We start from the raw sequence: 23554 nt of genomic DNA, 5'->3' as shown, positions 1-23554 counted from the left end.
CACAAAACTGTCTAACAAATGATTTGAACATACATTTGGAATATGGATGTTTTGCATAGGTGCAGATAGCAATAGCCAGATTACATGGGGAGATATGAACATACATTTGGAATATGGATGTTTTGCATAGGTGCAGATAGCAATAGCCAGATTACATGGGGAGATATGAACATACCTGAGGATGAGAAGAAAAAGGAAGATGGTTAAGTTCAGTCCAATGCAGGAACTGTTTTTTTAACTGTTCATTTTCAAGACGCTTAGAGAAGGAACGCTTTGAGTATTGGAACGCACAGCTGACATGCACAGCTGTGCATGGTTGAAGTTACAGATATACTATGGGAAATTGACCCAACTACAGCTGAGGCAAATGTTCCACTAATCAAAGGTGTTACATTACACAGTGATTGACTAAACAAACACCAGCCCAGTGAGCCTTAATTAAATATGCGGCACTGACCAAGCTTTGAAACGCAGGTATTTTACATTACAAACAAAAGCAAAAATCACAAAACTGTCTAACAAATGATTTGAACATACATTTGGAATATGGATGTTTTGCATAGGTGCAGATAGCAATAGCCAGATTACATGGGGAGATATGAACATACATTTGGAATATGGATGTTTTGCATAGGTGCAGATAGCAATAGCCAGATTACATGGGGAGATATGAACATACATTTGGAATATGGATGTTTTGCATAGGTGCAGATAGCAATAGCCAGATTACATGGGGAGATATGAACATACATTTGGAATATGGATGATTTGCATAGGTGCAGATAGCAATAGCCAGATTACATGGGGAGATATGAACATACCTGAGGATGAGAAGAAAAAGGAAGATGGTTAAGTTCAGTCCAATGCAGGAACTGTTTTTTTAACTGTTCATTTTCAAGACGCTTAGAGAAGGAACGCTTTGAGTATTGGAACGCACAGCTGACATGCACAGCTGTGCATGGTTGAAGTTACAGATATACTATGGGAAATTGACCCAACTACAGCTGAGGCAAATGTTCCACTAATCAAAGGTGTTACATTACACAGTGATTGACTAAACAAACACCAGCCCAGTGAGCCTTAATTAAATATGCGGCACTGACCAAGCTTTGAAACGCAGGTATTTTACATTACAAACAAAAGCAAAAATCACAAAACTGTCTAACAAATGATTTGAACATACATTTGGAATATGGATGTTTTGCATAGGTGCAGATAGCAATAGCCAGATTACATGGGGAGATATGAACATACATTTGGAATATGGATGTTTTGCATAGGTGCAGATAGCAATAGCCAGATTACATGGGGAGATATGAACATACATTTGGAATATGGATGTTTTGCATAGGTGCAGATAGCAATAGCCAGATTACATGGGGAGATATGAACATACATTTGGAATATGGATGTTTTGCATAGGTGCAGATAGCAATAGCCAGATTACATGGGGAGATATGAACATACCTGAGGATGAGAAGAAAAAGGAAGATGGTTAAGTTCAGTCCAATGCAGGAACTGTTTTTTTAACTGTTCATTTTCAAGACGCTTAGAGAAGGAACGCTTTGAGTATTGGAACGCACAGCTGACATGCACAGCTGTGCATGGTTGAAGTTACAGATATACTATGGGAAATTGACCCAACTACAGCTGAGGCAAATGTTCCACTAATCAAAGGTGTTACATTACACAGTGATTGACTAAACAAACACCAGCCCAGTGAGCCTTAATTAAATATGCGGCACTGACCAAGCTTTGAAACGCAGGTATTTTACATTACAAACAAAAGCAAAAATCACAAAACTGTCTAACAAATGATTTGAACATACATTTGGAATATGGATGTTTTGCATAGGTGCAGATAGCAATAGCCAGATTACATGGGGAGATATGAACATACATTTGGAATATGGATGTTTTGCATAGGTGCAGATAGCAATAGCCAGATTACATGGGGAGATATGAACATACATTTGGAATATGGATGTTTTGCATAGGTGCAGATAGCAATAGCCAGATTACATGGGGAGATATGAACATACATTTGGAATATGGATGTTTTGCATAGGTGCAGATAGCAATAGCCAGATTACATGGGGAGATATGAACATACCTGAGGATGAGAAGAAAAAGGAAGATGGTTAAGTTCAGTCCAATGCAGGAACTGTTTTTTTAACTGTTCATTTTCAAGACGCTTAGAGAAGGAACGCTTTGAGTATTGGAACGCACAGCTGACATGCACAGCTGTGCATGGTTGAAGTTACAGATATACTATGGGAAATTGACCCAACTACAGCTGAGGCAAATGTTCCACTAATCAAAGGTGTTACATTACACAGTGATTGACTAAACAAACACCAGCCCAGTGAGCCTTAATTAAATATGCGGCACTGACCAAGCTTTGAAACGCAGGTATTTTACATTACAAACAAAAGCAAAAATCACAAAACTGTCTAACAAATGATTTGAACATACATTTGGAATATGGATGTTTTGCATAGGTGCAGATAGCAATAGCCAGATTACATGGGGAGATATGAACATACATTTGGAATATGGATGTTTTGCATAGGTGCAGATAGCAATAGCCAGATTACATGGGGAGATATGAACATACATTTGGAATATGGATGTTTTGCATAGGTGCAGATAGCAATAGCCAGATTACATGGGGAGATATGAACATACATTTGGAATATGGATGTTTTGCATAGGTGCAGATAGCAATAGCCAGATTACATGGGGAGATATGAACATACCTGAGGATGAGAAGAAAAAGGAAGATGGTTAAGTTCAGTCCAATGCAGGAACTGTTTTTTTAACTGTTCATTTTCAAGACGCTTAGAGAAGGAACGCTTTGAGTATTGGAACGCACAGCTGACATGCACAGCTGTGCATGGTTGAAGTTACAGATATACTATGGGAAATTGACCCAACTACAGCTGAGGCAAATGTTCCACTAATCAAAGGTGTTACATTACACAGTGATTGACTAAACAAACACCAGCCCAGTGAGCCTTAATTAAATATGCGGCACTGACCAAGCTTTGAAACGCAGGTATTTTACATTACAAACAAAAGCAAAAATCACAAAACTGTCTAACAAATGATTTGAACATACATTTGGAATATGGATGTTTTGCATAGGTGCAGATAGCAATAGCCAGATTACATGGGGAGATATGAACATACATTTGGAATATGGATGTTTTGCATAGGTGCAGATAGCAATAGCCAGATTACATGGGGAGATATGAACATACATTTGGAATATGGATGTTTTGCATAGGTGCAGATAGCAATAGCCAGATTACATGGGGAGATATGAACATACATTTGGAATATGGATGTTTTGCATAGGTGCAGATAGCAATAGCCAGATTACATGGGGAGATATGAACATACCTGAGGATGAGAAGAAAAAGGAAGATGGTTAAGTTCAGTCCAATGCAGGAACTGTTTTTTTAACTGTTCATTTTCAAGACGCTTAGAGAAGGAACGCTTTGAGTATTGGAACGCACAGCTGACATGCACAGCTGTGCATGGTTGAAGTTACAGATATACTATGGGAAATTGACCCAACTACAGCTGAGGCAAATGTTCCACTAATCAAAGGTGTTACATTACACAGTGATTGACTAAACAAACACCAGCCCAGTGAGCCTTAATTAAATATGCGGCACTGACCAAGCTTTGAAACGCAGGTATTTTACATTACAAACAAAAGCAAAAATCACAAAACTGTCTAACAAATGATTTGAACATACATTTGGAATATGGATGTTTTGCATAGGTGCAGATAGCAATAGCCAGATTACATGGGGAGATATGAACATACATTTGGAATATGGATGTTTTGCATAGGTGCAGATAGCAATAGCCAGATTACATGGGGAGATATGAACATACATTTGGAATATGGATGTTTTGCATAGGTGCAGATAGCAATAGCCAGATTACATGGGGAGATATGAACATACATTTGGAATATGGATGTTTTGCATAGGTGCAGATAGCAATAGCCAGATTACATGGGGAGATATGAACATACCTGAGGATGAGAAGAAAAAGGAAGATGGTTAAGTTCAGTCCAATGCAGGAACTGTTTTTTTAACTGTTCATTTTCAAGACGCTTAGAGAAGGAACGCTTTGAGTATTGGAACGCACAGCTGACATGCACAGCTGTGCATGGTTGAAGTTACAGATATACTATGGGAAATTGACCCAACTACAGCTGAGGCAAATGTTCCACTAATCAAAGGTGTTACATTACACAGTGATTGACTAAACAAACACCAGCCCAGTGAGCCTTAATTAAATATGCGGCACTGACCAAGCTTTGAAACGCAGGTATTTTACATTACAAACAAAAGCAAAAATCACAAAACTGTCTAACAAATGATTTGAACATACATTTGGAATATGGATGTTTTGCATAGGTGCAGATAGCAATAGCCAGATTACATGGGGAGATATGAACATACATTTGGAATATGGATGTTTTGCATAGGTGCAGATAGCAATAGCCAGATTACATGGGGAGATATGAACATACATTTGGAATATGGATGTTTTGCATAGGTGCAGATAGCAATAGCCAGATTACATGGGGAGATATGAACATACATTTGGAATATGGATGTTTTGCATAGGTGCAGATAGCAATAGCCAGATTACATGGGGAGATATGAACATACATTTGGAATATGGATGTTTTGCATAGGTGCAGATAGCAATAGCCAGATTACATGGGGAGATATGAACATACCTGAGGATGAGAAGAAAAAGGAAGATGGTTAAGTTCAGTCCAATGCAGGAACTGTTTTTTTAACTGTTCATTTTCAAGACGCTTAGAGAAGGAACGCTTTGAGTATTGGAACGCACAGCTGACATGCACAGCTGTGCATGGTTGAAGTTACAGATATACTATGGGAAATTGACCCAACTACAGCTGAGGCAAATGTTCCACTAATCAAAGGTGTTACATTACACAGTGATTGACTAAACAAACACCAGCCCAGTGAGCCTTAATTAAATATGCGGCACTGACCAAGCTTTGAAACGCAGGTATTTTACATTACAAACAAAAGCAAAAATCACAAAACTGTCTAACAAATGATTTGAACATACATTTGGAATATGGATGTTTTGCATAGGTGCAGATAGCAATAGCCAGATTACATGGGGAGATATGAACATACATTTGGAATATGGATGTTTTGCATAGGTGCAGATAGCAATAGCCAGATTACATGGGGAGATATGAACATACATTTGGAATATGGATGTTTTGCATAGGTGCAGATAGCAATAGCCAGATTACATGGGGAGATATGAACATACATTTGGAATATGGATGTTTTGCATAGGTGCAGATAGCAATAGCCAGATTACATGGGGAGATATGAACATACATTTGGAATATGGATGTTTTGCATAGGTGCAGATAGCAATAGCCAGATTACATGGGGAGATATGAACATACCTGAGGATGAGAAGAAAAAGGAAGATGGTTAAGTTCAGTCCAATGCAGGAACTGTTTTTTTAACTGTTCATTTTCAAGACGCTTAGAGAAGGAACGCTTTGAGTATTGGAACGCACAGCTGACATGCACAGCTGTGCATGGTTGAAGTTACAGATATACTGAATCACCCCCATAGATTTATTTTCCAACGTACAGTCAGCTCTCTAGAGTCAGTGACTTATGGGGGTCATTCTGGGTTGTTCGCTAGCTGCATTCGTTCGCTGTGCAGCGATCAGGCAAAAACTCGGCACTTCTGCACATGCGCATGCAGCACAATGCGCACGTGCGACGTACTATTACAACGAATGATGTAGTTTTATACAGGGTTTAGCGATACTTTTCAGTCGCACAGGCAGCCGTAGAGTGATTGACAGGAAGTGGGCATTTCTGGGTGTCAACTGACCGTTTTCAGGGAGTGATCGGAAAAACACAGGGGTGGCTGGCCGAACGCAGGGCGTGTTCGTGATGTCAAAACAGGACCTGAATGGTCTGAAGTGATCGCAAGCGCTGAGTAGGTCTGAAACTGCACAAAATGTTTTTGGAGCCGCTCTGCGATCCCTCGGTTCGCACTTCTGCTAAGCTAAAATACACTCCCAGTGGGCGGCGGCATAGTGTTTGCACGGCTGCTAAAAGCTGCTAGCGAGCGAACAAGTCGGAATGACCCCCATATCATTTGCTGGTGATTATATTATCGGCTATAACACGTGTGCTACCCTGTGTGATTGCATCATCCATGTCCATAATAACAACATTCAAACATACAAAAGTGACACATGATACATACAATCCTGATATCAAGCTCTACATGCAGCACGCACACATATGTAGGAGTGGTTAATCCACATTTGGTTCTAACTTCTGTGTCATATCCACCTGGTGCACGTCAGGGACATTTTAACAAGTGGGGGGACCATGTTCTGCAGCTCCTTCTTCTGCCGGTGGTGCCATCTCTCTAATATTGGCCCTCATTCCGAGTTGTTCGCTCGTTGCCGATTTTCTCTATATTGAGATTAGTCGCTTACTGCGCATGCGCAATGTTCGCAGAGCGCATGCGCTTAGTTATTTTACTCAACAGTTAGGTATTTTACTCACGGCATTACGAGGATTTTTCATCGTTCTGGTGATCGGAGTATGATTGACAGAAAGTGGGTGTTTCTGGGCGGAAACTGGCCGTTTTATGGGTGTGTGTGAAAAAACGCTGCCGTTTCTGGGAAAAACGCGGGAGTGGCTGGAGAAACGGGGGAGTGTCTGGGCGAACGCTGGGTGTGTTTGTGACGTCAAACCAGGAACGAAACTGACTGAACTGATCGCAGTGGGAGTAAGTGTCGAGCTACTCAGAAACTGCTAAGACATTTCTATTCGCAATTTTGAGAATCTTTCGTTCGCAATTCTGCTAAGCTTAGATACACTCCCAGAGGGCGGCGGCTTAGCGTGTGCAATGCTGCTAAAAGCAGCTAGCGAGCGAACAACTCGGAATGAGGGCCATTGTTTTTGGAGACATGGCAAATGTGCAGACTATGCAAGACACAGTGTGAGTCTGGTATATTATCATGCATGCACTAGCAGTATTTGCTATATACACTGCTCCAGTGCTGTAACTAGGCATTTTAGCGCTGTGTGCAAGAAACGGCATTGGCGCCCCCCACCCCCCCATGTAAGATAGGGGCAGTGCGCGTCGTAGGCGCGCAAAAAATATATAGGGGCGTGGCTTCATAGGGAAGAGGCGTGGCCACAAAATAATACCAATTCATATTACGGTGCACAGTAGTCTCCATTATTCAAATTACGCTGCACAGTAGCGCCACTACACCAGGTAGAGCCCCTTTTACACATTACAGCAGACAGCGTCCCCCTTTTTACACATTATGGCAGACAGCGTCCCCATTTTACACATTATGGCAGACAGCGTCCCCCTTTTTACACATTACGGCAGACAGCGTCCCCCTTTTTACACATTACGACAGACAGCGTCCCCATTTTACACATTACGGCAGACAGCGTCCCCCTTTTTACACATTACGGCAGACAGCGTCCCCCTTTTTACACATTACGGCAGACAGCGTCCCCCTTTTTACACATTACGGCAGACAGCGTCCCCCTTTTTACACATTACGGCAGACAGCGTCCCCCTTTTTACACATTACGGCAGCCAGTCCCCCTTTTTACACGTAACGGCAGCCAGTCCCCCTTTTTACACGTAACGGCAGCCGTCCCCCTTTTTACACGTAACGGAAGACACTCCCCCTTTTTACATATTACGACATATATATATATATATATATATATATAAAACCCTTTTTACACATGAGGCAGCAGAGAGAGGTGTGTGCGTTTGTGTTTGTGGTGTGTGGTGTGCATGTGTGTTTGTGGTGTGTGGTGTGCGTGTGCGTGTGTGTGTGTGTGTGTGTGTGTGTGTGTGTGTGTGGTGTGTGGTGTGCGTGTGTGGTGTGCGTGTGTGGGTGTGTCTGTCCCCCGTCTCCCTGTGATGTGGCATCGAGGAAGCAGCAGCAGCAGGCACTCACAAAGTCCAGAAGTCCAGGCACTCACGATCCCCCTACAGCGCCGAGGTGCCGGGTCTCCCTCGCAGCAGCAACAGCGGCTCATATGCAGGCAGCAGGCGCCTGACCCAGCGCTCCCGCTCCCTCTCCTTGTCTGAGACGGCGGCGGGGCTGACAGGCGGAATTACCGCCCGGCTCCATCTAACACTTGGCGCCTGCGACACCGCTCCAGTCCCTGGCAGAGGCGGCGGCTGAACACAGGCGCCAGTGGTCAGCATTACATTCAATGGCTGTATGTGCGGGGGGTGCTGCCGATGGTGCGCCTTCAGTGCAGTTGCGCTGTGGGCAAGGCACCATCGGCACACACCTAGTTACGGCCCTGCACTGCTCAAAAAAATAATGGGAACACTTAAACAGCACAATGTAACTCCAAGTCAATCACACTTCTGTGAAATCACACTGTCCACTTAGGAAGCAACACTGATTGACAATCAATTTCACATGCTGTTGTGCAAATGGAATAGACAACAGGTGGAAATTATAGGCAATTAGCAAGACACCCCCAATAAAGGAGTTGTTCTGCAGGTGGTGACCACAGACCACTTCTCAGCTCCTATGCTTTCTGGCTGATGTTTTTGGTCACTTTTGGAAGCTGGCGGTGCTTTCACTCTAGTGCAGGCATGTCCAAACTGCGGCCCTCCAGATGTTGAGGAACTACACATCCCAGCATGCCCTGACACAGCTTTAGCATTCTCTGACAGCAAAACTGTGTCAGGGCATGCTGGGATATGTAGTTTCACAACAGCTGGAGGGCCGCAGTTTGGATATGCCTGCTCTAGTGGTAGCATGAGACGGAGTCTACAACCCACACAAGTGGCTCAGGTAGTGCAGCTCATCCAGGATGGCACATCAATGCGAGCTGTGGCAAGAAGGTTTGCTGTGTCTGTCAGCGTAGTGTCCAGAGCATGGAGGCGCTACCAGGAGACAGGCCAGTACATCAGGAGACGTGGAGGAGGCCGTAGGAGGGCAACAACCCAGCAGCAGGACCGCTACCTCCGCCTTTGTGCAAGGAGGAACAGGAGGAGCACTGCCAGAGCCCTGCAAAATGACCTCCAGCAAGCCACAAATGTGCATGTGTCTACTCAAATGATCAGAAACAGACTCCATGAGGGTGGTATGAGGGCCCGACGTCCACAGGTGGGGGTTGTGCTTACAGCCCAACACCGTGCAGGACGTTTGGCATTTTCCAGAGAACACCAATATTGGCAAATTCGCCACCGGCGCCCTGTTCTCTTCACAGATGAAAGCAGGTTCTCACTGAGCACATGTGACAGACGTGACAGACTCTGGAGACGCCAAGGAGAACGTTCTGCTGCCTGCAACATCCTCCAGCATGACTGGTTTGGCCAGAGCCGGCCTTAGGCATAGGCGAACTAGGCAATTGCCTAGGGCATCTGGTATGCCTTGGGGCACAAGCAGCTTCTGCTGATTAAAATGATATGCAGCATGCCTATATTCTGTGTGTAGCATTTTGTATGCAGATACAGCCACAGTCGCACACAGAATATAGGCATGCCGCATATCATTTTAATCAGCAGAAGCTGCTTGTGCATCCTATCCACATAGCAATGCCAATAAGATGCATTTTCATAAAAAATAGGCACCTGACGTTAGCAGAGCTGCCAATTGACTCACGTCAGGAACTATATGTCTCATTATGTGTATAAGGGCACTAATAATGTGTGGCATATGTGTAAGGGACATTATGTGTGTCAGTATGTGTATAAGGTCATTAACAATGTGCAGCATATGTGCAAAAGAAATGATGTGTATAAGGGCATTAATAAGGGTTGGCATAATGTGTAAGGTGCATTATGTTTATAAGGACATTAATAATGTGTGTCATATGTGTAAGGGGCATTACTGTGTGGTATTATGTGTATAAATGCATTACCTATGTGTGGCATTATGTGTATAAGGTGCTCTACTGTGTGGCGTAACGTATAGAAAGGGCACTACTGTGTGGTCTAATGTGAATAAAGAGCAATATGGTGTGGTGTAATGTGAATAAGGAGCAATATGGTGTGGTGTAATGAGAATAAAGAGCAATATGGGGGGTCATTCCGAGTTGTTCGCTCGGTATTTTTTTCTCGCTACGGAGCGATTAGTCGCTAATGCGCATGCGCAATGTCTGCAGTGCGACTGCGCCAAGTAAATTTGCTATGCAGTTAGGTATTTTACTCACGGCATTACAAGGTTTTTTCTTCGTTCTGGTGATCGTAATGTGATTGACAGGAAGTGGGGGTTTCTGGGCGGAAACTGGACGTTTTATGGATGTGTGCGAAAAAACGCTACCGTTTCTGGGAAAAACGCGGGAGTGGCTGGAGAAAAGGAGGAGTGTCTGGGCGAACGCTGGGTGTGTTTGTGACGTCAAACCAGGAATGAAACTGACTGAACTGATCGCAGATGCCGAGTAAGTCTGGAGCTACTCAGAAACTGCTAAGAAGTGTCTATTCGCAATTCTGCTAATCGTTCGTTCGCAATTTTGATAAGCTAAGATTCACTCCCAGTAGGCGGCGGCTTTGCGTGTGCAAAGCTGCTAAAAGCAGCTTGCGAGCGAACAACTCGGAATGACCCCCATGGTGTGGTGTAATGTGAATAAGGAGCAATTCAGTGTGATGTAATGTGAATAAGGGGCACTACTGTGAGGAGTAATGTACTATATATACGGTAAAGTGGTACTACTGTGTGATGTAATGTGAATAAGGGACACTATCGTATGATAAATTGTGAATAAAGTTGCACTACTGTGAGGCATAATTTGAATTGGGGGGTACTATTGTGTAAACACACCCCTTTTTGGGCTGTGCGCCAAATGTGCATACTGTTCTTATTTAAATTACAGGGGTAGGGGAAAAAAAGGACTGCTATGGGTGGAGGTGATGGTGCTGGGAAAGGGGTGCAGGGTCAGAGGCGGAACTAACGGTGGTGCTAGGGGGCACCAGCCAAAATCTTGCCTAGGGCATCATATTGGTTAGGGCCGGCTCTGGGTTTGGCAGTGGGTCAGTAATGGTGTGGGGTGGCATTTCTTTGGGGGGCCGCACAGCCCTCCATGTACTCGCCAGAGGTAGCCTGACTGCCATTAGGTACCGAGATGAGATCCTCAGACCCCTTGTGAGACCATATGCTGGTGCGGTTGGCCCTGGGTTCCTCCTAATGCAAGACAATGCTAGACCTCATGTGGCTGGAGTGTGTCAGCAGTTCCTGCAAGACGAAGGCATTGATGCTATGGACTGGCCCACCCCTTCCCCAGACCTGAATCCAATTGAGCACATCTGGGACATCATGTCTCGCTCCATTCACCAACGCCACGTTGCACCACAGACTGTCCAGGAGTTGGCGGATGCTTTAGTCCAGTTCTAGGAGGAGATCCCTCAGGAGACCATCTGCCACCTCATCAGGAGCATGCCCAGGCATTGTAGGGAGGTCATACAGGCACGTGGAGGCTACACACACTACTGAGCCTCATTTTGACTTGTTTTAAGGACATTACATCAAAGTTGAATCAGCCTGTAGTGTGTTTTTCCACTTTCATTTTGAATGTGACTCCAAATCCAGACCTCCATGGGTTAATAAATTTGATTTCCATTGATAATTTTTGTGTGATTTTGTTGTCAGCACATTTAACTATGTAAAGAACAAAGTAATTAATAAGAATATTTCATTCATTCAGATCTAGGATGTGTTATTTTAGTGTTCCCTTTATTTTTTTTATAGCAGTGTATATTTATCATGGGGTCCAGCCCATGCACTCTCTAATGGTTAGCCAAACCTCTGTGTCACCCCCTCTGGAGACTGGCCACACCCCTAAACATGATCCCCTTCCATTGCATTCCCCCGGTGGGCCCTTTATGTCCCAGTCCGACACTGATTGGGTCTATGGGACATGCAATACACTGTTCGATTATTGGCCCAATCGACAACTCTCAGCTGGTTGGGCCAATAATAGGACAGTGTATAGGACAGGGTACGCCCAGCATGTTGCTTGGGATGATGTCATACATATTTGTACTTCTGAGAATGATTATGCTTCTACTTAAGAATGTGTAATAATTGTACACAGATATCTCATAAAGCCAGAGCAGCAATCTCTATGAACAAGTAACTGTCAGGCAAGTATACTGCTTCCATATGGTAATCTATGCAATTCCTCATAACGGATATGCATGCTCTATGCAAATATGTGTGTAGTGTTATGTCAGCACATCACATGCCAGAATTAATTAAGCAGCTGACAAGACTATATACAGGCAGGCTGTCTGCAAGGCTCCTATCATCTGTCATGAGGTACACCATGATATTACCATTCACACAGACACTTTACCAGGGTGGTATTCATGTGAGCGGCGGTCGGGAGACCGACAGTCACATGACCTCCTCCAGCATCCTGACCCCTCACTATCCCGATGGTCGGCATGCCGACCAAGAGGGACTATTTCCACTCGTGGGTGTCCACGACACCCATAGAGTGGGAATAGAACCCGTGGCGTCTGTAGGTCGTCACTGAGCCTGCAGCGTGGTGAGCATAGCGAGCCTGCAAGGGGCTTGCTGCACTCGCCCCTCCCCACCGGGATCCCGGCATCGGTATGCTGCCGGGATCCCAGCGTCGGTAAGCTGACCGGCGGTCTCCTGACCGCTGGTCAGCCATACTACACCCCTTTACCATCTAGTCTGCTATTTGTAATGTGGTAACAGCTGCTTACAGGGCTGCCGAGAGAAATCCTGGGCCCCGGTACAACAGCTTTCTCGCGCGTTCACAAATGCCAGGGCCGAATTAAGGCCCCAGTCCATCGCTGGCTGGGCCCATGTACTTTTCAGGGGGCAAGGTGTAATCACAGGAGGCGTGGACCTGGGCCCCCACTGGGCCACTCCATCAGACCTGGGCCCAGGTAATTTGTACCCTCTCTCCCCCTCTCTCGGCACCACTGGCTGCTTATGTAAGAAAGCTTTAACTAGAAGGCTACCTTAAAGTGTACCTGTGATTTGGTTACAATGGAGGCAGCCATTTTGGGGAGTCATGGCTTTGGTAAAATCAGATCGGAATATAATGTCAGGATGGCTTGGAGGATCAGGCAGGGCTTACTACATCCAGGTTTTTCCTTTTTTTAAAAAATCTAGGGAGTTCTATATCCTCACACAAGCCTTCAGTCACTAGAGCAGCCTAAAGACAATAAAGAGTTAATACAACGCTCCCTGTTGCTAAGCAACAAATATTACTGTATCCTTCAGTTCTGTTACAGACTGAGGAACTAACATCAGCAGCCAGAAGCTTGGAGCCATTATGTAACAATTAGATGAGATTAATGTGCAGGCAAGAAAAGAAAAAACTAAGTTGATTAGACACTCAGCAAAATTTGTGTTGACAATCAATATCGCTACTCACTTCAGCACGCACATCGGTCAGATGATAATACGGCTCCCAGGCGTACATATATAAGCGTGTGTATATTTCCTACTCATACCCACCCCACTTATGTTCTGGAAATCAGCACATATATTGGTATATGAACCAGTGATAAAGTAGATCACATTGCACAATGAATAAAGAAAAGTCAACTTCTTTTTTGTAATATATGTTTTATACCGATTTGTCCAGGTGTTCAGCCCTGTCCGAAACGTTGACCTCACACAATATATGATTTGTTTGATTCACCAGTCTCAGAGTGCCGGCTCTGAATTTGGATGTATATATATATATATATATATATATATATACTGTCGAGTCACATAACTATGACCACCAGCTAATAGCCAAAGTAACCACCGTGTGCAGCACGGACAGCAGCTAGACTGGCTGATCTGTCATTTTAGACCCCCGTCTGGTAGCCTCCAGGTTCATTTTGACGGTGAGCTGCTCCACTGTAGCGTGATGGTCGGACCTCACGCACCTTCGTAGCCGACGTTAACCTCTCACATCAATGACACGTGGTGCTCCGCAGTTTCCACATTGGTTATTAATAATAATAATCATAATTTTATTTATATAGCGCTCTTTCTCCAATAGGACTCAAGGCGTTAACAGATACATAGCATAATATAGTACAGAAACAATGAGGTACAGAACAGCTGTTCATAAAATACAGAAGCATGTGGACACTAAAGGGACATTATGGAAATGCTTGAGTAAACAGGAAAGTCTTGAGTCTATTTTTGAAGGATTCTATAGTTGGGGCTTCTCACACTGTGCGGGGAAGTGAGTTCCATAGAGTCGGAGCCGCATGACTAAAAGCTCGACCCCAGATGAATTACGGTAGATTCTAGGGACTGCTAATAGTCCTTCATCTACAGATCGCAGTAATCGAGTGGGGCAGTAAGGAATCAGAAGCTGCTTCAGGTACCTTGGGCCCTGGTCATGTGGGGCTTTGAAACTCAGTAAGCCAATCTTGAAGATGATTTGCCATCTTACAGGCAGCCAGTGAAGGGAGTAGAGCACAGGTTCTCAAACTCGATCTTCAGGACCATATACGGTTCATGTTTTGCAGGTCACCTGTACATTTTTAAAATGTGGCAGTTGGTGATACACAGTGCAGCTGCTGGGTTACATGGAAAACATGAACCGTGTGGGGTCCTGAGGACCGAGTTTGAGAACCACTGGAGTAGAGAATGGGTGTTATGTGGCTAGAACGGGGCTGGTCGGGTAACAGCCTGACAGCTGTGTTTTGCACCAGCTGTAAGCGGTGCAATTCTTTTGCTGGGAAACCAAGGTATTACGGTAGTCTAATCGAGATGATACAAATGCATGTATGACTTTTGGCAGATCATCTGAGGGAATTAAGTGCTTGATTCTGGCTATGTTCCACAGGTGAAACAATGAGGATTTGATTGTGGCTGATATCTTATGTTTAAGTGTCAAGCAACCATCCAGGACAACGCCAAGATTCCGCACACGATCAGTGGTTTGTAATTCTGAACCCCCAAGTGTAAGTCCAGTTGGTTGGCTATGCTGCAGTCTTGTCCTTTGATGTTGCGGTCCTATCATAAGGACCTCTGTTTTATCTGGCTTCAGTGCAGCCATATTCACAATAGTGCCATTTGTGCAGTCACGATAGACCTTCACCACAGCAGCACGTGAACAGTTCACACACTGCGCTGTGTCAGAAACACTGCCATCCTTGGCCCCAAGGCCGACAAACATCCCTTTTTGCAACTCGAATAAATCTCCGCTTTTACCCATGACAGCAACGAGTGATATGTGGGCAGACGGCCTATCGCACACCTTATATACCCACCAAGCCAGCGCACGACGCGTGACGTACTTTATGGGCTACGCGCTGTCTGTGTCATGTGTAGGAGGTAGTTGCAATGAAGTGTTTATATATATATATATATATATATATATATATATTTATTGTAAGAACAGAAGCTACGGTGCTAGGGTACAATCTGTGGTACTGAATTGCGTAAAGCGTTCATGCACCTGAAGTCAGTATAAACACTCCTCATACATTGTGTGAGTGGCAGCTTGTAAAGCAGGATACAGTGTTGGGTATTCACATAAAATAAAATACAAGAAATACAGAATACAAGCGCCCAAAAGTGTGAATATTACAAGGTAAGAGCAGGTATAGGAGATAATAAATTTGGCTAGGATCACTTATCTGTTTAAGTAGGCATTAGTCAGACAACCATCATTTGGATCTTAATACATGTAAATAAAAGAGAAAATATCAAACATAGTGTGTACCATTCATGTACATGTCATATATCACTGTCTGGAATTGCAAGGCATAATTAGGGAACCTGTAAAGGAAACTACCAAGGTAGAAAATGGCGCTAACAGGTGCTGTTAATCTTCAAGCTGCTGAATATAAAGGGCTAGTTAGACCCCAATGAGAAAACAATAGAGTAAAAAGGATTCAGCGCTAATAACTATTTCAAAATAGAAACATTCAAAGTTTAATATACAGATAAACATTCATTCATAAATGTATATCATACATAAAAATTACTGTTGTAACAGATAAAATTAAATACACCAGAGTTGAGATAGGGCAAAGGGCAACACTTCTGATTTTGCTAGATTACTTCTTGAAATGCTGGGAATATTATTTGAAGAAAAGCCTGAATACTAGGGAGGTCTTAGTACCAAAGTTACAAGTTCCACTTGAATGAGTCCTCCAATAGGTTAGCACTCCTGTAGGAAATGGAGATCCTCTTACTGGTTGGATTTTCCCATACTCGTACTGTGCTGTAAAAGATGGACCAAGGCAAGGTCCTGCCAATGTTCTCCAGGAAAATGTCCCAATGGACCACAGTTCCCAATTCGTGGATCAGACTGATCTCAGAGATTCAAGGTCCCAGTCTTATCACCTTGCCTTGGTCCATCTTTTACAGCACAGTACCAGTATGGGAAAATCCAACCAGTAAGAGGATCTCCATTTCCTACAGGAGTGCTAACCTATTGGAGGACTCATTCAAGTGGAACTGGTAACTTTGGTACTAAGACCTCCCTAGGAATCAGGCTTTTCTTCAAATAATATTCCCAGCATTTCAAGAAGTAATCTAGCAAAATCAGCAGTGTTGCCCTTTGCCCTATCTCAACTCTGGTGTATTTAATTTTATCTGTTGCAACAGTCATTTTTATGTATGATATACATTTATGAATGAATGTTTATCTGTATATTAAACTTTGAATTTTTCTATTTTGAAATAGTTTTTAGCGCTGAATCCTTTTTACTCTATAATTAGGGAACCAGTTAAAATTAAAATCCCAACTAAAATCAATTGTCAGCCTTAACAGTGCAAAGTTTTAAAATACATAAATTTAATATATAAAAAATGACATAGGAATGGCTGAAAAACACACGTACAAGATTAAAATATATATAAAGCTTATCTGTCCATAAAGGAGATATCTGCAAAGCGTCCCAACGCGTTTCGTCCATCAGTGTCTGGACTTAATCAAAGGGATATATTAACAGAGAGACAGAGATATATTAAATCCTCTTCTCTCTTGAGCTTACCTTACGCATTCTGACACTGTCAGGCAATTTGGTCATTTTTAACCTAATTGCTAAGTATGGTGTGTGGACAACAGGTAACATGGGACTTCCCTGGTTCTGTTCATTCAGCTTATGGATCTAGGTGGTCATTCCGAGTTGTTCGCTCGCAAGCTGCTTTTAGCAGCTTTGCACACGCTAAGCCGCCGCCTACTGGGAGTGAATCTTAGCATAGTAAAATTGCGAACGAAAGATTCGCAATATTGCGAAAAGACTTCTCTGTGCAGTTTCTGAGTAGCTAAAGACTTACTCTGCCTGTGCGATCAGTTCAGTGCTTGTCGTTCCTGGTTTGACGTAACAAACACACCCAGCGTTCGCCCAGACATTCCTCCGTTTCTCCAGCCACTCCCGCGTTTTTCCCAGAAACGGCAGTGTTTTTTCACACACTCCCATAAAACGGCCAGTTTCCCCCCAGAAACACCCACTTCCTGTCAATCACATTACGATCACCAGAACGAAGAAAAAACCTCGTAATGCCGTGAGTAAAATACCTAACTGCATAGCAAATTTACTTGGCGCAGTCGTACTGCGGACATTGCGCATGCGCATTAGCGACTAATCGCTCCGTTGCGAGAAAAAAATAACGAGCGAACAACTCGGAATGACCCCCCTAGTGTTAAATTACTCCCGGGTTGGTTCCGGACACCTACAGAGATGATCATAAGTTGTATGAGACTGCTGTATGTCTAATGCATACAAGCAAATGCACCACCCCCATCCATCAGGCTGGGAGAGAAGTTGTCATCACTAGTAATACCACTTACACTTACCCCATCATAGGTGCAGACAATGCGACCGAAAATGCATACTTCCTAAGCCCACCCCAGAATAGGCAGCACACGCCCATTAATCTTACATGCAAAGACCTTGTAATGCCCTTTCAGCCTATGGTGAGAAATGACAGATGTGTAAATCTTTGTACACACTATACAATATATCATTGTGCAATAATGGAATCTGCAATGTATGGCAACAATCACCACATAACCTCAAAACCACACAATCATTGTTTGATGAATTGGGTGGTCGCATCGTCCCATTGGATGTGCTGCACATCCAATGGGATGATTCCAACGTTGCAGGTGTGTAACCAGCTCAAGACACAAATCCGTTTCTTGTGGTGTACAGATGGAGCCCTGCTCATCTATCCCTTAAATAGAATTAATCGAGCCAGTGCTGTCAGACTTAATCCCCTGCTGTAATGTTCTCTGTATTGTATTGCCGCTGAGAACAATAGATGAAAGGTTTATGCTAATAAGCCGTGGTGCACCTAGCACAGCAGAGAAGGCTAGGTGAGCGAGGGCGCATCTGTATGTGCAGTTTGCTCAAATAAAATCATGACATTGTGACATATGTACTACTCAGACTCTGGTCCTTAGACTTCAGGAAAATTTTAATGAAAAATAAAACTTCATAGGAAAAGAGGCGCCATGACCCAGGCAAGGCTGGGCTAAGGAGTAGGCAGAGGAGGCAGCTGCCTTGGGTGCAAATACACCAGCTAAACATGGGATGAAAGCTGAGCCTGGAGTACAATGAATTTCCCTAACTCTGGAGAACTGAGAATTCTGGTCGTGATCATCATTAAGGAGGATTCAACCTGTTGAAGCTAGAAAAAATAATCCCCACAACATTGCTATGTGGCAGCAATCTGTCAACAGTAGTGGATCTTGCCACGGGCAAGCAGGACTTTTGCGCGGGGCGCCGCCTTCTGGAGGGCGCCGGCTCCATCCAGAGGGCGCCGCACCATGGCAAGATCCGCTACTGCTGTGCCCCCCGCTGCCCGCTGAGTCCCCCGCTGGTTCCGCTGGTTCCCCGCTGTGAAGGGAACTAGACGCTACGCGTCTAGTTTCCCTTCGCGGAGAGGACCTTTGCTGTGCGGTGCGCGATGACGTCATCGCGCACCGCACAGCATTGTGGGACTGACAGACGATAGGGGTCATAATTGACCTCTAGTGTCTGTCTATGCCAGATCCGAGGAGAGGAGCGGTGCTGGTGGAGGTTTGCAGCGGTCGGGAGCGGGGATAGTAAGTATTATTATTTTTTTAAATCTTTTTCAGCAGCGCTACTCTACTGTACAGGGATCATAACTGACCACGCCCCCTGTATGAAGCCACGCCCCTATTTCCCGCCCGGGGCTCCAAAAGAGCAAGAACCAGCCCTGTCTGTCAATCACTTTTGCAAAGAAACTCTGACTGCAGGCGACATCGCCATGGTTCCTTGCTGCGAGCGCAGTGCACTTCGCTTATAATTGCTCAACTACATAAACAGGGCCGGTGCTAGGGTGTTCGGAGCCCCCCTTCAAACTATAAATTTGCGCCCTGCCACTTATACACATAATGCACCCAGTAGTGGCGCCGCTTATACACATAATGTACCCAGTAGTGGCACCGCTTATACACATAATACACCCAGTAGTGGCACCGCTTATACACATAATGCACCCAGTAGTGGCGCCTCTTATACACATAATACACCCAGTAGTGGCACCGCTTATACACATAATACACCCAGTAGTGGCACCGCTTATACACATAATGCACCCAGTAGTGGCGCCTCTTATACACATAATACACCCAGTAGTGGCACCGCTTATACACATAATACACCCAGTAGTGGCACCGCTTATACACATAATACACCCAGTAGTGGCACCGCTTATACACATAATGCACCCAGTAGTGGCGCCTCTTATAAGTAATGCACCCAGTAGTGGCACCGCTTATACACATAATGCACCCAGTAGTGGCACCGCTTATACACATAATGCACCCAGTAGTGGCGCCTCTTATACACATAATACACCCAGTAGTGGCGCCTCTTATAAGTAATGCACCCAGTAGTGGCACCGCTTATACACATAATACACCCAGTAGTGGCACCGCTTATACACATAATACACCCAGTAGTGGCACCGCTTATACACATAATACACCCAGTAGTGGCACCGCTTATACACATAATGCACCCAGTAGTGGCACCGCTTATACACATAATGCACCCAGTAGTGGCGCCTCTTATAAGTAATGCACCCAGTAGTGGCACCGCTTATATATTATGCTCCCAGTAGTGGTACCACTTATACATACAACGCCTCCTGTAGCAGTGCCGCTTATAGACACAACGCCCTCTGTAGCAGTGACGCTAACACACACAACGCACCCTGTAGCAGTGACACTTACACACAATGCCCTCTGTAACAGTCATGCTTACACACACAACGCCCACTGTAGCAGTGACGCTTACACACACACAACGCACCCTGTAGCAGTGACGCTTACACACATAATGCCCCCTGTAGCAGTGACGCTTACACACACAATGCCCTCTGTAACAGTGACGCTTACACACACAACACCCACTGTAGCAGTGACGCTTACACACACGACGCACCTTGTAGCAGTGACGCTTACACACACAATGCACCCTTTAGCAGTGACACATAAATATTATAACGCCCCCTGTAGCAGTGACGCTTATACATGTAATGCCCCCAGTAGTAGTGACGCTTTTACATAATGCTCCCAGTAGTGGTGCCACTTATACACATAATGCACTCAGTAGTGTAGCAGTGACGCTTACAAACACAACACACCCTGCAGCAGTAACACTTAAACATATAATGCCCCCTGTAGCAGTGACGCTAAACATAATGCCCCATAACAGTGACACACACATAACGCCCCCTGTAGCAGTGACGCTAAACATATAACGCCCCCTGTAGCAGTGATGCTTACACATATAACACCCCATAGCAGTGACGCTTGCCTTAAACATATAATGCTCCCGTAGCAGTGATGCTTACACATATAACGCCCCCGTAGCAGTGATGGTTACACAAATAACGCCCCCTGTAGCAGTGATGCTAAACATATAATGCCCCCTGTAGCAATGACACATAAACATATAACGCCCTCTGTAGCAGTGACGCTTTATGCCCACACACTCAAACATACACATACAGATACACACACATACACATATATACACACACATACACATATATACATACATACATACATACATACATACACAGATACTTACACACGTTCACTCACCAATTCTCTTTCCATCCACACTTACCTAAGGAAGTCTGCAGGGCCGGTTCTAGACCTTGTGGCGCCCACGGTGAAAAATAGGGGCGTGACTTCATGGGGAAGGGGTCTGGTCACAGTTATGCCCCCTGTAGCTGTGCCCTCAGTAGTTGTGCCCCCTGTAGCTGTGCGCTTAGTAGTTGTGCCCTCAGTAGTTGTGCCCCCCAGTACTTGTGCCCCCAGTACTGTGCCGCTTACCAAAAAAAAAAAATACTCACCATCCCCGCTCCTGCTTCCCAACCACTGCTGCCCTCCATCTCCGGCCGCAGGCGCCGCTCCTTGGATCTATAGGAGAGACAGCATGACATCTCTCCCATAGTACCGCATAGACACTAGAGGTCAATTATGACCTCTAGCGTCTATGGCCGCTCCCATAATGCTGTGAGGTGCACGATGCACAATGACATCACGCACGGCACTGGCACCAATAGTGGATCTTGCCACGGCGGCGCGCCCTCAGGACAGCGGTGCCCCGGGCAAAAATCCTGCTTGCCCGTGGCAAGATCCGCTACTGGAAGTCTGGTTGCTGGAGCAGCTCATCCTCCTCCTGTGTAGCTGGCTGCAGCATAGTCCCGTGTACCTCTGCCCCTCAGTCCCTTGTGGCTCCGCCCCTTTTTAAGGTCCCGCTGCTATGCACTATCAAAGACTTACAGGGAGAGGGGGAGAGGAGACTTCAAGTTGCCGGCGCTGCTTCCTGTCCTACAGTGTGATAGGCGCAGCAGCTGGCAGCATCACGGACATCAGCTCAGCACAGGGATACAGAGCAGGGAGAGTGCTTCTCCTTCCTGGTGCCTCCCTGCACTGCATCCCTTTGCTGAGCGGACAGCGCCGGGCCTGTACATAAATACCGGGATTGCAGATATCTCTGAATCAGGCACTTGCACGAAATTCAACGCAACCTCTGTGTACACAATAAACACCAACACTCATTTACATGAAGACACTACAGGATGTCCCTAGGCAGTGAAAAAATATTAAGGTCAAATTATATCTTATTCTTAATATCGTTTATTTGGTTCTTTTTCTCCAAGGTATAGCAAACAATACACACATTAGGAATTAATATGAAAGCTAAAACATTGTTATTTAGTATAATATGGTTTGGAAATTGTCCACCTCTGCCCGTTGCCCTTTTTGCCTCTCAATGGCACTTTTTAAAAAAATAAATAGGTCAACTAAAATTAAAATGTTTCTGCATAAGAGTATACAACAAAATACTGCAACAGAGTATATATAACAATGCAAACATTGGAACCGGTGAAAAGCCTCTTATTACTGTAAACCTGCTAACGGAACTTCTAAAGAGTACAAGTGGCGTGTCTAATAATAGTCAGCAAAGGTCACACAGCAGAGACACTGAGCCGAGCTGTGGGAGCACGATATATTTAGAACCACAAATAAGCTGTTAATTCACCTGTTTCAGCTCAACCCTGATTGACGTTTAAATAATAACCGTCGAGGAGGTAATCTGACAAAATATTCAAATTTAGCTCAGTTGCAGCAGTGTTTCAAGAACAAGCAGAAAGTAGCAATTAAACAACAAAAAGGAAGAAGAAAAAAACACTCGGCACCCATTGTAAGACTTTAACCGCTTGAAAATTTTGCTTTAAGTTCTTGTTTCATTCATCATGAGAAAATGTTTCAGCAGCGTGGCGACGGATTAACCGATTTAGCCCCAGCAAGTTCCTTGGCGCAACGGATTGCTCCCCATGTCTGTAGTTGTTTGCATTGAAAGGTATCTTTTAGAATTTTGTTTTTGAGCAAAAAGTTTTGCAAGAAAAAAATGAACAGGAAAAAAAATAAGCTGCTATTTATTGGGGGGTTGAATAATAAAAATTAAAAAATGAACAATTATTTTGGCAAAAACAGAGTTCTTCACCCAATACCTTTAGCAATTTTCCAAGTTGTTGATGATGATGATGATGATGATGATGATGATGATGATGATGATGATGATGTGGAACATATGTTTACACTAGATTTAAAGTTGTGCATATCTTAAAAAAGATCCAGCCACTGTGACAAAAGTGTATTGATCCAGTTTTGCCGCAAAATCAGCAATTTTTAATTGATACTGGAAAGGAAACTAGACGTAACTCATGATCACCGAACCCTTGACTCTGTAGGATATTTTGATAGATACACTGTGGGCCAGTTTTCATACAGCCAAATATTCTGGGCCAGGCTGTCCAAGCTACCAAACTAAAACAAGGCACCCCTCCGATTTCCTGACTATAAGATATCTAAATCTTGCATAGTGGAAGTCACCAGTGGCCTAGATTTTCAGACAATTGGATCAGATTTATTTTTTTTATTATTATCCTTATCAGTCTGTACCATGGCAGTCTTTTTCATTTTTAAGAAAAGTATCCTCTTTACTTC

This window comes from Pseudophryne corroboree, chromosome 2, assembly GCF_028390025.1.
Source record: "Pseudophryne corroboree isolate aPseCor3 chromosome 2, aPseCor3.hap2, whole genome shotgun sequence".
In the NCBI taxonomy this organism is placed as follows: domain Eukaryota; kingdom Metazoa; phylum Chordata; class Amphibia; order Anura; family Myobatrachidae; genus Pseudophryne; species Pseudophryne corroboree.
Note: the sequence above shows the minus strand (reverse complement) of the source record.